A 15,888-nucleotide genomic window follows, 5' to 3' on the forward strand; every position below is an offset into this window, starting at 1 on the left:
TAATGCATTTCATGTGACCAATCAGGTGAAAAGAGTTCCGTTTGTCCATTACTGATTTCAAAAACCAAGGCGTATGAATATTGCTACGTTCTACCATAACAGACCATCAAAGGGCGGTTTCATAGTACCAGTCCTGTATAATGCCTCTACAAAAGAAAGAACCATATACATTTATTCCTGTACAGGGACTGTCCCTGTAACTACTGATAGTAAGTCTGGATAAGGGCATCTGATAAATGCTATAAATGTAAATCCTTGCTCTGAGTATCCATGCATAGTGCAGCATTCTACTGAGCAGAAATGAAATGGTTGCAGTACGTTTATCCGCTCTACTCCACTTATGAAGAAAATCTACCGTGACTATAGTCTGTGCTGGTCTGAGGTGGGACTGATTACTAACAGTAGACTTTTGGTGTGCTAAGGATTGAGTGGGGCAGAGGTGGCCTAGCAGTTAAGGAAGTAGCCCCATAATCAGAAGGTTGCCGGTTCGAATCCCGACCCGCCAAGGTGCCACTGAGGTGCCACTGAGCAAAGCACCGTCCCCACACACTGCTCCCCGTGCGCCTGTCATGGCTGCCCACTGCTCACTCAGGGTGATGGGTTAAATGCAGAGGACAAATTTCACTGTGTGTACTGTGTGCTGTGCTGCTGTGTATCACAAGTGACAATCACTTCACTTTTTAAGGAAATTAACCCGTAATCTGAAGTTGTCACTGAGGTGCCACTGAGTAAAGCACCGTCCCCACACACTGCTCCCCGGGCGCCTGTCATGGCTGCCAACTGCTCATTAAGCCTGGTGGGATAAAAGCAGAGGACACATTTCGTACTGAGGTGTATCACAACGACATGTTCCCATTCCATTTTAGAAATAGGTACCTTGTACTCCCTGTAGAAGCAGGTCCACCCCACTGCGGTAGTAAGTGAAAGCTGCCTCGAAGTCTTGTTCTGTCTCCTTCTGCACAGCCAGTCGTATCTGCTCGCTGGCCTTCTCCAGGTAATCCTTCTTTTTCTTCAATCCGCCTGGGAAAAGCACAGCCCTGCCGGCCCGACTTGTCTCTACGTCCGGCCCAGCGGAAGCGGCCTCTCTCTGTGATAAAGGGACGGGACTGCTGCACCGGGCTGCACGGTTGGGGGACTTGCCACCTGAGGCCATTCCATCGTCCAGATCAGGCAAGGAATCTCCGTCAACCAGTAAAGAGATTAGATCGCCATCAGAGGATGGGCCTAGCAGTACACACACACAAACTGCTAAAACACACGTTTCCAAAAGGTTTACAATGCAGAAAAAAAATAAAATAAAATTACCTCCATACTCAGACTGACTGGTAAGAGTCAAATCATCCACCCCTCCAATTTCCTTATGGACTGTAGGGTACATGGGTGACAATAAGAAATTACAAATAAAGATTTTAACCAATAGTGCAGTGCAGGTCTTATTCAGCTCAACAAGCACCCACATGTGGGCTGGCTCAGTCACAGTGCAGTTCAGAAGTTTTTATATAAATTAACAGCAGTGATGAATCATTTCCTGGTGACAGCTTTGTGTGTGTGTGTGTGTGTGTGTGTGTGTGTGTGTGTGTGTGTGGAGAAAACTATGATTCTACAGCACCCTCTACTGTACAACCACTAACATGCAGACATGTGCTCTCATAGATGGAGTTTGTCTGATTATCAACAAGTTTGATTAGAAACGATATGTTATGCCTGATATCGCATTAAAATCACTCTGTTAAGTGAGGGTTTGTTGATTTGCACATGCAAAGCTCATTCCTCTCTCAAACCACCTATCTTCTCTATCCAATATTTGAACATTTTCATTCAAAAAGGAGTGTCCTTTGTCCTTAAGGTGAAGGTACACAGCTGATTGTTTCTAGAGATGAACTGATCGTGGTCCGATTTGAAACATGTCATTAAACCCCTTTTTTCCTTGGTGTCATGATATCTTGCAGAATGCTTGGCAGCCTGGCATCCATTATTCCCGATAGGAAGAATGCCCATCACAGCATCCACCAGAGCCTGGACTCTCACGATAATGTCGAAGTAGAAGCAGCTATATTTGCCGCTGCCAGTTTTTGTGCCCAGTCAAAGTGAGTTGAGACCATTGTTGGTTTAAACAACCAATAGTTTGATGCATTTAAAAAAAATAAACGACACTGCTCATGTTGTAAATGGCTGTTGTAGCTGGAAATTACCCATTATCAGTTCTAATGGATTACTGTGTTTAAAGTCTGCACTTTAAAATCTCTTTTCATTATTAGAAAACACTTTTCACTAATTAAAGTAATTAGTGCACAGGCGGATGTTCGACTACATTATTATTTCAGACTTTCTCAATGACGTTTCTAAATGACCCTAAACTTCTGAATGGTTGTGACCAATCTGTGATTAGTAGAGGGAAAAAAAGGCAGAATTCTGTAAATTCCACTAAATCGGTCTGAATCCTGATCCACCAAGGTGCCACTGAGGTGCAACGGAGCAAAGCACCGTTCTCCGGAAATCGGATGGGAAGGTAACACCCGCCCAGTGTACATGAGTTTAAAGTAATCTGGCGTCATAATAATACTGTGCTTGAGTAACTACATGTCATGTTTAGCTCGAATCAGTCCAAGCCCACCTCCACGGCGCTTCTCTTCTACTTCTATATAAAAAGTGGGAGGGACTCTGAGCTAAATCCTGTAAAGGTTCCGTATGGACTGGGTTAATATGACCACATATCATGTCTCGTGGTTGTTTGCAGATGTCCACAAAGCTGACCTGCTGCTGGTATTTGGCAGGTTCTTGTGTGGAAGGAACTGAAGTACGGCGCCATGACCAAGGCTGAGAAGCAGATGCTGGTGTCTGAAGTAAACCTCCTCCGTAAGCTACGACCGCATGGTGCAGCGGCCCACCACCACGCTCTACATCGTGATGGAGTACTGTGAGGGCGTGGACCTCGCCAGTCTGATCGCGAAGTGCATCAGAGAGAGGTGCGTGCTCCTGCAGCAGGCCTGGTCGTCGGCATGGTGGCTTCCTTGCTGGTGGGTTCCCAGTTCCGGGCTCTCCAGCTGTGGATGTTGAAAGTGGGGGGAAAAAAGTGAAGAGTCATTGTGACACACTGCAGCACAGCACACGGTGTCACGTTGAAATATGTCTTCTGCTTTTAACCATCAGCCTTGGTGTGCAGTGTGTGGGGACGGTACTTTGCTCAGTGGCACCTTGACTGGTCCTGGCATTGAGAGCCTGCCACCGAAGCTCTGGGGGAAGCAGAGTCCTGCACTGTGACCTCAAGCCTACATTGTAAATTCTAACTGTATATCTTAATAAATGAAGTAAGTTACTGTGCCGGAGTTAAATGGTTACACTAGATTTATAAATGTATTTCTTCTTTCTTGTGTCTTTTTTTTCTTATTTTCTAAAGACTTTTATTTTGTTGACCTGTATTCTGATGTGGGTAAGGGAATTATAACGACAATCAGGGTGTTTGTTCAATTGTAGAATATTAAAATGTGTTAATGTTTCTGGTTATGTTAAATATGTTTCTGTATTTTTGTTTGTTCCATTTATGATTATTATAAAAAGTTATGTGGGTTCTAAAAACTTTGATCACCCCCCGAAAAGTGGTTGGATGCGGCCGTGCCCTTGGGTTAGTGGGTTGGAGACCCGGTTTAGTTCTCTTGGACACATGGCATGAGCTGTGAGAGAGAGAGGTGCAGAGAGACGCGAGTTGTGACGCGATGTTCTGGCGTGACCTTGCTTTTGTACAGAATACACTTTGCACGGAAAATCTCGTGGGTATCGGCTCGTCATTACGGTTCAAGCAAAGAAATAAAAAAAATGACACAACGCAGAAGAAGAACCGCTACATTATCATTACTTGATCTTCAAGAAAAGTTGGAGCAACTCATTAAAATGAATTTGTGTAACTTAAAAATAAATTGTTGGAGTAATAACTCAGTTGTTTTGAGTGTATTTAAATTCTTGGCACATTGTAAATATGAAGCATATAATCCATGTGAGTTGCATTCACCTACTTTATCTAACTTTACTTTATGTCCACGCAGCTGCTTGTTGGACATAGTGCTATGTAGGATACATTTTTTTAATTCATTTTTATTTCAGGTTATAAACAATATTGTGCTCAAATAAATAATAATAATACATAAATTAAATTCTTCTCACATAAGTATTAATGACCGATTAAAAATAATGTAAATCACATAAAAACACCAAATGTTGACACCAGAAATCAAAGAGCAAATACTTTTTCCACAGTCTATACAGTCTAAAAAATACATGGTTTAAAAAAAAGAAGAAAACAAATCGTAAAACCGTCATCTCTTCTGTATTTTTATATTTTGCTTTCTACTTGGGTGACTTAAAAACTCTAGAGGAAGAGGGTGTCTACATTGAAGCACTTGGTGAATGTCTCAAAGGGACAGTCTGCTCTGTTGTGGCTGATAACCACAAGGTGTACAATATTTCTGCAGATTTTACCTTGTCACACAAACAGAGCTACAAACGTCACATGCAATCACTGGTAGTTTTAAGATGTGAAATAAACATCTGCACAATGACGTCATATACAAAATACAGAACAGTGTTAGTGAAGAAAGTTATGGTGTGAAAGAGAGTTGTGTTCTCTCTGACTATCTCTCTTATTTTCATCCAATCACAGGATTTCCACCTGACATCCAGCATGACCTCTTTGAAGGTTCCTGTGGAGTTGGCCCATTGCCTGAAAGGTTTGAGTGCAAAGAAATATTTCACTCTGGAAGAGCTAAATAGGGCAATACTATAATTTCCTTGCAGCATTCTGATAAAGTTGACCGTCCTCACCCAGTTCCGCATAACTTTGCCATTCGTGGAACAGTTGGTGGGAATGGGCATGAGAACCACGCTCTACTTTGTAGATTGTTACCTGTCCTCATTGGCTCTAGAGTCCCAGAAGGAGACAAATGTTGGGAAGTGCTGATGGACTTAAAAGATATAGTTGAGCTTGCTGTATCTCATAGTTTCACAGATGAAACCATTCAGTACATGGCCTGTAAACAACAAAACATCATTACATTGCGCATTACACATTGGATACTGTGTACCCCATTTAATACTGTGTCCTGAAACTTGTACTGAATCTGGGTTTCATAGTAACCTGACAGTGTTGAAAGTCACTTAAGCGTCCATAAACTGCAACTTTGGAGTAAAAGTTGGTATGCTGATGGTTGTTCTAGGCTTCTCAAGGAAAAATAGAGAGCTTCAATCTGGATTTCCTCTTTGTTTTTATGTTACCAATTTCCCTAATACAGAGTAAATAGAAGCGACTGATGTTCTGAAACTACGTGTCATCCTTGATGATATCAATGCTGAATCAAACGCGCCCTGAAACTGTAAAAGTCCTTAATGTTTGAGGTGAAAAATAAGATGAACCTGCCTTATGACGTTCGCCTTCAGTTTCAAGACCCAGAGTTTGACAACGCTTTGTGCAATTTAGTTAACATAGAGGACCAACCATCCAAGGCCACTCTGACGGTTGTTAGATTAATTGAGTCAGATTTGAGTTCCACCAGCACAGATGACACAGTTTTGCTGTCTGATAACACAGAATCACCCGAGCGCCTTTGCCGATGGCCAGAAATTTTTGTGGTTCCATCTTTCTCATACGAGGTGGAGTATGTTTTAAGAGAGGGCAACTCTGCCTTTACAAAAGAAAAAGAAAAATGATCCTGCTGAAATATATAAGCCCAAAGCATATCCTAGTAGCAAGGAGATAAGCAAGGCTGCAGAGGCCCTTGTGAGCAAACAAAAGTGAAGCGTCAGTTCTTCTTGTCGTATTAATGTTATAATAATTTTGTGTGGTTGTGGCCTAATGCTCAGTGCAACTGCAGCGTTCATGTATTTAATAAACATGCATAATCAAATCATGTCACTTGGTGATTTTTGATGATTTTAGTTTCCTTGAGAAGCTGATCAACCAGCTGATTGCCAGGTTCTCTTTTCTTCACCTAAACTGGATGCATCTGTCTGACTACCTCTGTGTAATATTTTATTTTAATGTTTTTATTTGTCATGACCTCAGTGCAGAAATCATCCTGAACTTGAAATGAAACAGCAGAGGGCGCTCTCTCATTCCAATGAATAAATGAAAAGTCTGCAAGGACGGAAGCCTTCAAATTCTATGAATAAATTTGTTTGGAGTTGTATATGGCTGAAGTTTGGAGTGGACGTAACTGGGCGTGTATGGAATGCTGTATCGTATGTTGATCCGTCGCATGGTGCTGTTGCTCATGAGACACTACATTCTTGTTTATGTGAATTGTAATTTGGGCCTGTCGGTATGACAGACCATTTACTATTGTGGCTCCAGCCTCTTCATCAGGTGGGATGTCAGAGCCACCGGCCTGTAGCTGTTGAGGTCCTTGGGATGTGGAGTCTTTGGCACTGGTACCACACAAGAGGTTTTCCAAAGCTGTGGTACTCTCCCCAGCTTCAGGCTCAGGTTCAAGATGTGCACCATCACCCCACACTGCTGATCTGCGCAGGACATGACAACCCTTGAGCTGATACCATCTGGACCCGCTGCCTTCCTGGATTTCATCTTCCTCAGTTCTCTCCTAACCTGCATGGTTGAGAGACAGGCTGGAGCCATGTGCTGGATGGGTGCTGGATGCCGTGGTTGGGGCGGAGGAGCAGTGAGCAGAGTGTAGAGGAGGTGCGAATTGAGGTGTCTGAGGTGGAACAGAGGTGTCTGCAGCAGATGTTAGGGACTGCATCAGAGAAGGCAGAATGGGGGGAGAATCAGGGGCAGATGAATCAAACCTGTTGATTCATTCCTCCTCAGGCCAACGCGAATGGCGCGCTGCGCACGCTGGCTGACCAGATCCCCTCCCTGGAAAGGAAATTTCCTGATTCCCTTTTTATTGTCCTTGGAGACTTCAACAGAGCATTGAGCAAATGTTACCTGTTCTTCATTAGCCATCAAAACGTCTTCCATCTTCTTATCAAGAAACCTAGTCTTCCTCTTTTTGTAGAGCTTTAGCAGCTGATCTGTATGTTTGTCCAGTGTAGCAAAGAAGGTAAACGGTAGATTTTGATTGGGGATCCTGTGGAACTCATTGTAGAGCTTCATGGAAAAGAAGAGCGCAGGTTAAAAAGACAAAAACTTTCAGATGGGAAGACAGCCACAAATTCTACTGTGATTCTATCAGCGATTCAAACTATGAGTAGCATCATGAATGACAGATTTAACTCGCTGGAAGCGACTTTATCTCAGCAGCAAACGACGCTCTCTGAAACTCCCTTTCGTATCTCTGATCCTAGAACTTTCCTGAACGGATTAGAGTTGACCAAGCACACCGTACCGGGCCTTTACCATCAAGAGGAGGATGAATCATGATCGCGAGGATACATCATTATCCGGTCAACCAGCATTGAACCACCATTGAAAGCCTGCTACCGAAGCTCTGGGGGAAGCAGAGTCCTGCACTGTGACCTCAAGCCGGACAACATTTTCCTAGATGCCAAGCAGAATTTGGGATGCCAAATTACATGTCTCCAGTAAGTCTCTGCAGACTCTGACCTGTGTGTCCTGCGCACTGTGTCATGTGCTTCCTAATTGTCAGTCTTAAGAACAAATGAATGGGATGTCCTACAATGAGAACTCTGATATCTGGGTTGTTTACTCTATGAACTCTGTGCTTTAACATAAGTGGCCTTAACTGGAATTATTCAGATGTAATATTGTCTTTCGTGGGGGGGCGCTAGAGAGCACCACATGGTGTGGACGTAAATTTAGAATGTTCCCTCAAAGACTCGACAAATTTGTGTTTTTTTCTTCTATTTTAACTGTGAAAGTTTGCTCGCCACTATATAGCAGTGAAATGCAGAAGGCTAAACTCAAGAAAGGGGATTCACCAACTTCCTCAGGTAAACAGCCGGCCGAGAAACTGCCGACTAATGAAAGCGAGGTAGAGTGCGATATTCCGCGGCAACAGATTCCAACAGGATCAATCTACATACAGGGTAATGCATTATGGAACATTATTCTGTCAAATAATGTAACAATACTACAATTATTTTGGAGCTTGCATGTTATTACTGTCATTCATTAACATTGGATGAGTTTTTGTTTCTGTAATAAATTACTTAGTAACATCATGTGCTGTGATAAAAATTTAATTGTACATTTTAACATTTTGACATTAAGCTTTAACATTTTGACATTAAGCTTTAAATGTATTAAAAGGGTTACAGAGGCAGAATCTGGCAAGATTTCTCTGCCCCCATGTACAAATGATTCTAGAACACAGGGACCTTCACTAACAGAAGGAGAATTCTTCCATCCGAACAGACACCGTAATCTACAGTGCACAAAGATCATTATTTGGAATTGAGTAACTCTAGAAGTTCTGCACGGTGTTTGTCCATCTGCAAGGAGTAAAATATATGGTGAGCTGCAGGACCTCTTTCTTAAGCCATTGAAATTGAACATTCACTGTGCTATTTCCTCAATGCAAACATAAAACAACCACCTGCTTGGACTTCTTGGACGTCATCATTTTTATCTTCTTCCCTGAGATCATGCTGTACTTGCAACCTCTCTTTCTGGCTTTCAGATGCTGTAATAAAAAAGACTTATTAATATTTGAAAGAACACTAAAAAATGCAGTAATGCTGTAAATGATTAATCAAGTTCCAGAAAGACTAATATTTCATATCAAAAGCATCAAAGATTCACATTCACATTTGGATATTTGGACAGGCCCAGAACCCTCCTCATCTCCTTGTTCTTCTTCCTTTTCTTCTGCTTCTCTTTTTTTCCTTTCTGTATCGAATAAAGCCTCAATAACTTCCAAAATAACATACAAAATGTTCATAATAATGTTCATAAGAATAATTACTAAATCAAGTACAGGATGTGTGGCATATAGAGTAGAAAACTAGACATCAATGACAAACAGTAAATGTTCAAATAAGTAGCATTGAGCTGACTAAACCAATTCAGGTGCTATTAATGATCTGTAAGAATAATATATTAAAAACACACACACACACACACACATACAGGGACTGTACAACTCACCACTGTTACTGGAACTACTTGATGAACGAGATGAAGAATGTTGTGGAAACCTTTTCCAGGAGTGAAACACCTGAGAACTGCAAAGAGTAGATGGTCAGCTGAGTTCAGTCAAATTTACTTTTACAAGCATATTTATACCACTCTGGGTGACACAGGGTAGCGGACCGGTTTGGACAAAGGCGGCAGAATCTTTCTTGTTATCAGCTTGTGCGCAGCATAACACATTATGTTTGGAAAACTTCGCAGCCTTGTACATCACCAAGTGAGATACAGTTGTTTTGCTGCTGGCGCTGTAGTAGCCAAGACGTTCTATGACTAAAGGTGAATGTCACACAACACGTGAAGAGTCCAGGCTCATACATTTTCCTTTCACAGGAGGATGACGAACTGGATGAGAATGAAGACGACCTGCTTCGGCGATATTTTTTCTTTTTTCACTACCTGGAGAATAATGGGGAACTTGTCAACATTTCCACAGCTTTGCTTTTTTTTCCAGTATCGTCAGCTCAAAATCACAATGTATCACAATCCAGTACAACACATTTCCCCAAATTTCCCCAAATTCCTAAACTCAATAAAATCCCCAAAACATGAAGTCAGTCTGACAAATGCTGTGTATTATTTATTCTTCCTATTTTTAAATTGATAATAAAAAAATTAAAAAATGCTTTTTGTGAATGCAAAAAAAACAAACGAAAATGCCTGATTTTTCATGTTTTTAATTTTAGATTTGGATCAAAACAACAAAACTTGGACAGGATTTGATTTTAATATTTAATTGCTCAAGTTTATGTGACCTGGAAAACTAGTTACAGTTTTAGCAGCTTTACCACTGGGTATACACTGTGTGGTTTTAGAGCCGATTTTGTACTTGTGCGATAATTCCTTTGGTTCGGCCTGACATTGTATAGTGTTCGGTCTGTAAAATCACAGATTCACCCATCCTGATCAGGCTGGTCATAAGGATATCACTACTAATGTGGGATCTTCTTCTCCTACCACTACTGGCCTAGACGTTAAGGAAGCGACCCTGTAATCAGAAGGTGTCCGATCTACCAAGGTGCCACTGAGGTGCCACTGAGCACACACTGCTCCCCGGGCGCCTGTCATGCCTGCCAACTGCTCATTAAGGGTGATGGGTTAAAAGCAGAGGAAACATTCCGTTATGTCACTGTGTGTTGTGTTTCACAATCACTTTCACTTCTTCTCCTTCCGATGTGTTCATGTTGCTTAAATGAAAATACATGGGCTACATGGAAGACCCTGCTTATCTTTTCAGAAGTCATCCCTTCTTCTTTCAGAGTTAGTCATTTTGTTCCCCTGAACAACACATAACTGTCCATGTCCAGATCTTTCATTGGCTGCATGGAGATCAATCATGACGACGACAACCGCTACAGGTAAAGTTGCTGTAAATAGGAAAAAACTTCTGTGTCACATAAACCCGAGCAATTAAATATTAAAATCGAATTCGGTAACACTGACGCACTGCAGGCTGACCAACTCCACAGCTGGTGCTGATCCTCTAACCAGGGTGTGGGTCTCAACTTGGGGCCTGCCCATGATGTCGGACACCAAGAAGCTGGGGCCCTGTTACGTTGGCCCCTTCAATATATTTCTCAATCCAACCAAGTCATAGCAATTTCCCTCCCTAACTCTTCTACTCGATTGCCCTTGTCTGTTGTATGTTTTGACCCCAATGGGGCCGAACTCTTGCCCCTCCACTGACCTCGATTCAGCCCAGCCTCTGATTGTCCCATTCTCCAGCATGATTACAACCTGCCTTAAGATGCTTCTATCACCAGCCCACTTCAACTACCGTGGTAAAGAACTCACCGGCCACTCACCTTCTCTGCTTCACTCTCCCTCCGAGTACCATCACTCTCTCTCCTCCTGTCACGCTGGTTTGACATGGCGAGTCAGTTGATCTTGAATGATGGCTGGCCATGATGAACAGGACAGGGAGGACATCCAGTAACAACGACCCTGATGGTGAACAGACACGAACAGGGCAGCTTTATACAATCAGACACAGGTGAAAACAATCAGGAAACATTAACACAGGATGAACATAAAACTCCGGTCTGAATCCCAGACCCGGAGTTGCCCCTTCCGGATTGCACCCTCTCCCCTAGGCATGACTCACGGCGTGCCACCCAAAGCAGTCCACGAAGGGGGGATGGAGGTCCATACACAGAGTCTTTTTTGAACATGAATGGCTGATGAAAGGAGATGAATAGAGATGACATGAAGATGAGAACAGCTGAGACGAATGAAAAATGACTGATGACTGATCCCGCATACAAAATAGACGAGGGACGGTAGTCCTGCACCGACGGCTTCAGGCCCGTGTAGGACTGGCCCCCTGTCTGCCGTCCACAGGTGCCCACTGCTTCAGTCAGTCGCCGTCAGTCTATGGCAGTCCCCTGATGTATGGCTGCTTCTAACCTTCAATGCCACCAGACATGGGACTGTGGGGCAGGGTTCCTCAGCAGTCCGAAAAACCCATTGGGCACGTCAGGACCCTGCAGAACATGAAGCCAACACTGGCCAGGGTCAAGGGGGCTGGTGGCATCCTCACGGCAAACCACGGCTGCTTGAATTTCAGCAGGGCGGCATCGGCTGTGTCCAAATCTGGTCAGGTTATTCTGTCACGCTGGTTTGACAAGGCGAGGCAGTTGATCTTGAATGATGGCTGGACATGATGATCAGAAGCATATGCATTTTTCCTTCTGTCGCAGCAGACCCCCGCCATCTTTAACGGCCTCACTCCGATGGAAGCGCAAATCATAGTCAGGTATGGGAGGAGTTCCGTAAATTACAGGCTCCTCCTACAAAAAAGAAATCACAAACAAGACAGAGAACACAGACAGCACATCACATGACAACGGAATGTAACAGGGATGACAGTATTGAGCTGAAGTCGATAAACAGCATTCTGACGTAAGTGTCTTTTTTTGTCAAGGTGGGAGAGGGTTGTGTGAAGGGCAGACGAGATTGCATCATCTGTGGAGTTGTTTGGCCTGTAGGCGAACTGAAGTGGGTCCAGATTCTGTGGAAGCTGGGTCTTCATGTGCCTCAAAAGCAGCCTCTCAAAGCACTTCATAATGATTGGTGTGACTGCCCTGGGCCGGTAGTCATTGAGGCATGATACAGTTGAGTTCTTTGACACAGGGATGGTTTTGGTGGTTTTGTGGAAAGACAGAGAACCTGGTTGTTGGGAGAGGGAGTCGTTTTCCTCTGTAACTCCCTGATTTCTGCCTCAAATTGTGCAAAGAAGTTGTTCAGCTCATCTGGCAGGGAGGGCTTGCTGGTGCAGGCCTGATGTGTTGGCTTGAGGTTTGAATGGGGATCTTAAATACCTCTTCTTGCGACCTATTAAACTGCTTCCCACAGCCTAATTGTCCATGTTCACCTGTGTCTATTGTATAAAGCTGCCCTGTTAGTTTCTGTTCGCTGTCGGGTCTTTGTTATGTTACACGTTCACCATGTTATCGGATGTCTCCCTCGTCCTGTTCTTCACCAATTAAAGGCCTTAATGAACCATATTTGCTGTACTTAATTACAGTGGTGGTCATGCTTGTGTGCGCTTAATAGTCTTATTAAAGCACATCAGTTCACTGAAGGTCTGGCGGACAACATAAATCATTTTGAAGACACTTTTTTGCAGCGGTGATTAGACGAAAATGAACAGGAGCAACAGGCTCTTAATACAATAGAATACGCTTAATACAATACGCCAGCTCAAATTCATTAGATCCATAATTGTGGACACGCATGCAAAGTTCTAATGGAGAAACCACTCGAGTGTTGCCCAGGAACGTGACCCCAGTCCTTTCGTACCTCTCCAGGCCTCTCCATTTTCCTGGCTTGGGCGCTGCCTCACCACTCCTCCTCGGGTTCCCCTGGCTGTCTCTCCATGAACCCCATGGTGTTGGCGTGGGGAGCGCATTGCCATCGCCACTGTCTTCTGCAACAGCCCTACCCATCTGCCACATCAAACCCGGAGCCAACCCTTCCTGTTTTAGAAAACATCCCTTCCTGTTACCACGACCTAGCCGCCATCTTCAGTCCATCCAAAGCTGCCCAGTTCCCTCCCCATCGGCCAGGCGACATGGCCATTGACCTGTTACTGGGAACCACTCCACCTAGAGAATATCTTTACTCTCTCTTGAAGGCAGAGCAATTGGCCATGGAGAAGTTTGTGGCGGAGGCACTTCAGAACGGCACCATCCACCCATCGACCTCACCGGCCGCAGCAGGGTTCTTATTTATTACCAAGAAGGAGGGTGGTCTGAGACCCTGCGTGGACTATCGTGGCCTCAATAAAATCACAATCAAAAATCGAACACCATTGCCCCTGAAGAACACTGCCCTTGATGCCCTCTTGGGGGGCAAAGTACTTCACTAAGCTGGATCTCCGCTCGGCCTTTAACCTCATTTGCGAGAGTGCGACGAGTGGAAGACAGCCTTCATCACCCACACTGGCCACTTCGAGTCCCTGGTCATCCCTTTTGGTCTGTGCAATGCACCCGCCGTCTTTCAGCAGTTCATTAATGATGCTCTCCAGGACATGCTGGGACGGTGGGTGTATGCCTACCTGGATGACGTGCTCATTTACTCGCCCACCCTGGAATCCCATATCCAACATATGAGAGCAGTCCTGAAGAGATTGCTTGCCCACCGACTGTACTGTAAGTTGGAAAAATGTGCCTTCCACCAGCGCTCCACCACGTTCCTGGGTTTTACCATCTCGCCCCAGGGTGTGGCCATGGAGCCCAAGAAGCTGGAAGCAGTTGCATCGTGGCCCCTACCCACGACGCTGAAACAGCTGCAACGGTTTCTTGGGTTTGCGATTTCTATCATCGCTTCATCCGTGACTACAGTACAGTCGCAGCACCCCTTACTGCTCTCACCAAGTCTTCGACACCCCCTTTTCACCTAACCACTGAGGCCATTCAGGCTTTCAAGTCCTTGTGCCTTCGTTTCACCACCGCTCCTATTCTTCAACATCCAGATACTTCACTTCCATTTGTGGTAGAAGTGGATGCGTCAGAGGTGGGTGCTGGTGCTGTTCTCTCTCAACGCGGTCCGGACCGGGAATTGCACCTGTGTTGCTTCTTCTCGTGGAAGTTCACTCCTACGCAGCAGCGTTACGGGGTGGGGGACCGTGAGCTGCTGGCAGTCAGGTGGGCACTCGAGGAGTGACGGCACTGGCTGCAAATCTGTGACACCCCCTTTCTGATCTGGACCGATCATCAAAACCTCATCACCATTAAAGCTGCCAAACAACTCATTCCCCGCCAGGCAAGGTGGGCTCTGTTTTTCGAACAATTTAACTTCCAGCTTTCCTACCATCCCGGTTCCAGAAATCAAAAGGCTGACACAGTGTCCCGACAACACGCTCCAGATTCACAATCGTCCGACCCCGAACCCATTCTTTCTCCTCACCGCATCCTGGGTCCTCTCTGGTGGTCCCTGGAGACTAAGGTCCGGGTCGCCCAGGCATCCGACCCTGGCCCAGCTGACACCCCACCAGGGTGCCTGTGCCCAATGTGCTGCACTGGGGCCATTCCTCCATACTCTCAGGCCATCCAGGACGTCAACGGACCCTCTCCTTCATTTGCCGGGCGTTCTGGTGGGATGTATAGGCCTACGTTGACGCCTGCGACATCTGTGCCTGGGCCAAGACTCCCAACACTCCGGCTGTTGGTCCCCTGCGTCCTCTTCCCATTCTTCGTCGCCCCTGGACCCACCTCACCTTTGACTTCATCACCGGTCTCCCAGAAGCCAATGGAAAGACCACCATCCTGATCATAGTGGATCGCTTCTCCAAGGCGGTCCACTTGGTCACCCTGCCCGGCCTACCGTCCTCTGCTACAAATGCTGACATCGTGCTTCAGCGCGTACCCAGGACATTACCCAGGGTCCTCCGATCGAGGACCCCAGTTTGTCTCAGCTGTGTGGAAGGCATTCTGCCGCCTCATTGGTTCCACCTACAGTCTCTCCTCTGGCTACCACCCTCAAACCAATGGCCAGGTGGAGAGAACCAAACAACAGCTGGGACAATACCTGCAGTGCTTTGCATCCGAACATCAATGCACCTAGCCCGGTTTTCTCCTTTGGGCCGGAGCTGGCCCATAACCTGCAGGTGTCCTCCGCCACCGGCCATAGTCCCTTCGAAATCTGCTATGGCTTTCAACCCACCATCATCACTCACCAGGTGCCCGCAGGTGGGGACCCTTTCGGCCCGTCAGATGATCTGTGGCTCCCGAAATGCCTGGAGAACAGCGCATTCAACAACACAGGATGTCAGAGTAACTCGGAGGGAACTTACCTGCCTCCTTGCGTTCCACCACACCGAGGTTCCTTGTCTCCTCCAACACGTGCTCATGTTCTAATTCCAGTGGCCATGACACTCTCACACAAAAGACTTACATGTCACATGCGCAAACCTCATTAGAAACTGTGTTTCTTTCTTGTTCTTATCCATTTAGTTTTATAAATCCCGAGAACCTAGCCACTGGCGATGCTCGGAACAGTGTTTTTCATGGAGACAGTCCCAGGCCCAGGTAAACGGAGAGGGTTACGTCAGGATGGGTATCCGATAGGTCTGCTGTGGTGAGTCCTAATGGGAGCAGACGAAGAAGTTATATAAACCCAGAGGATACTTTTGAATTTACACTAGCATACAAGCTCCATGCTTTGAAATGGTGGCATAATAAAAAGAGTATTTAAAAGTTATGTTTTAGTGGGAGACTAACACTAGAGGTCAAAACATTCAGCCCAGCTCACCTTCATTAAATTACACTTACCAGTCACTTAACAGAACA

This window comes from Denticeps clupeoides, chromosome 14 (assembly GCF_900700375.1).
Source record: "Denticeps clupeoides chromosome 14, fDenClu1.1, whole genome shotgun sequence".
NCBI lineage: Eukaryota > Metazoa > Chordata > Actinopteri > Clupeiformes > Denticipitidae > Denticeps > Denticeps clupeoides.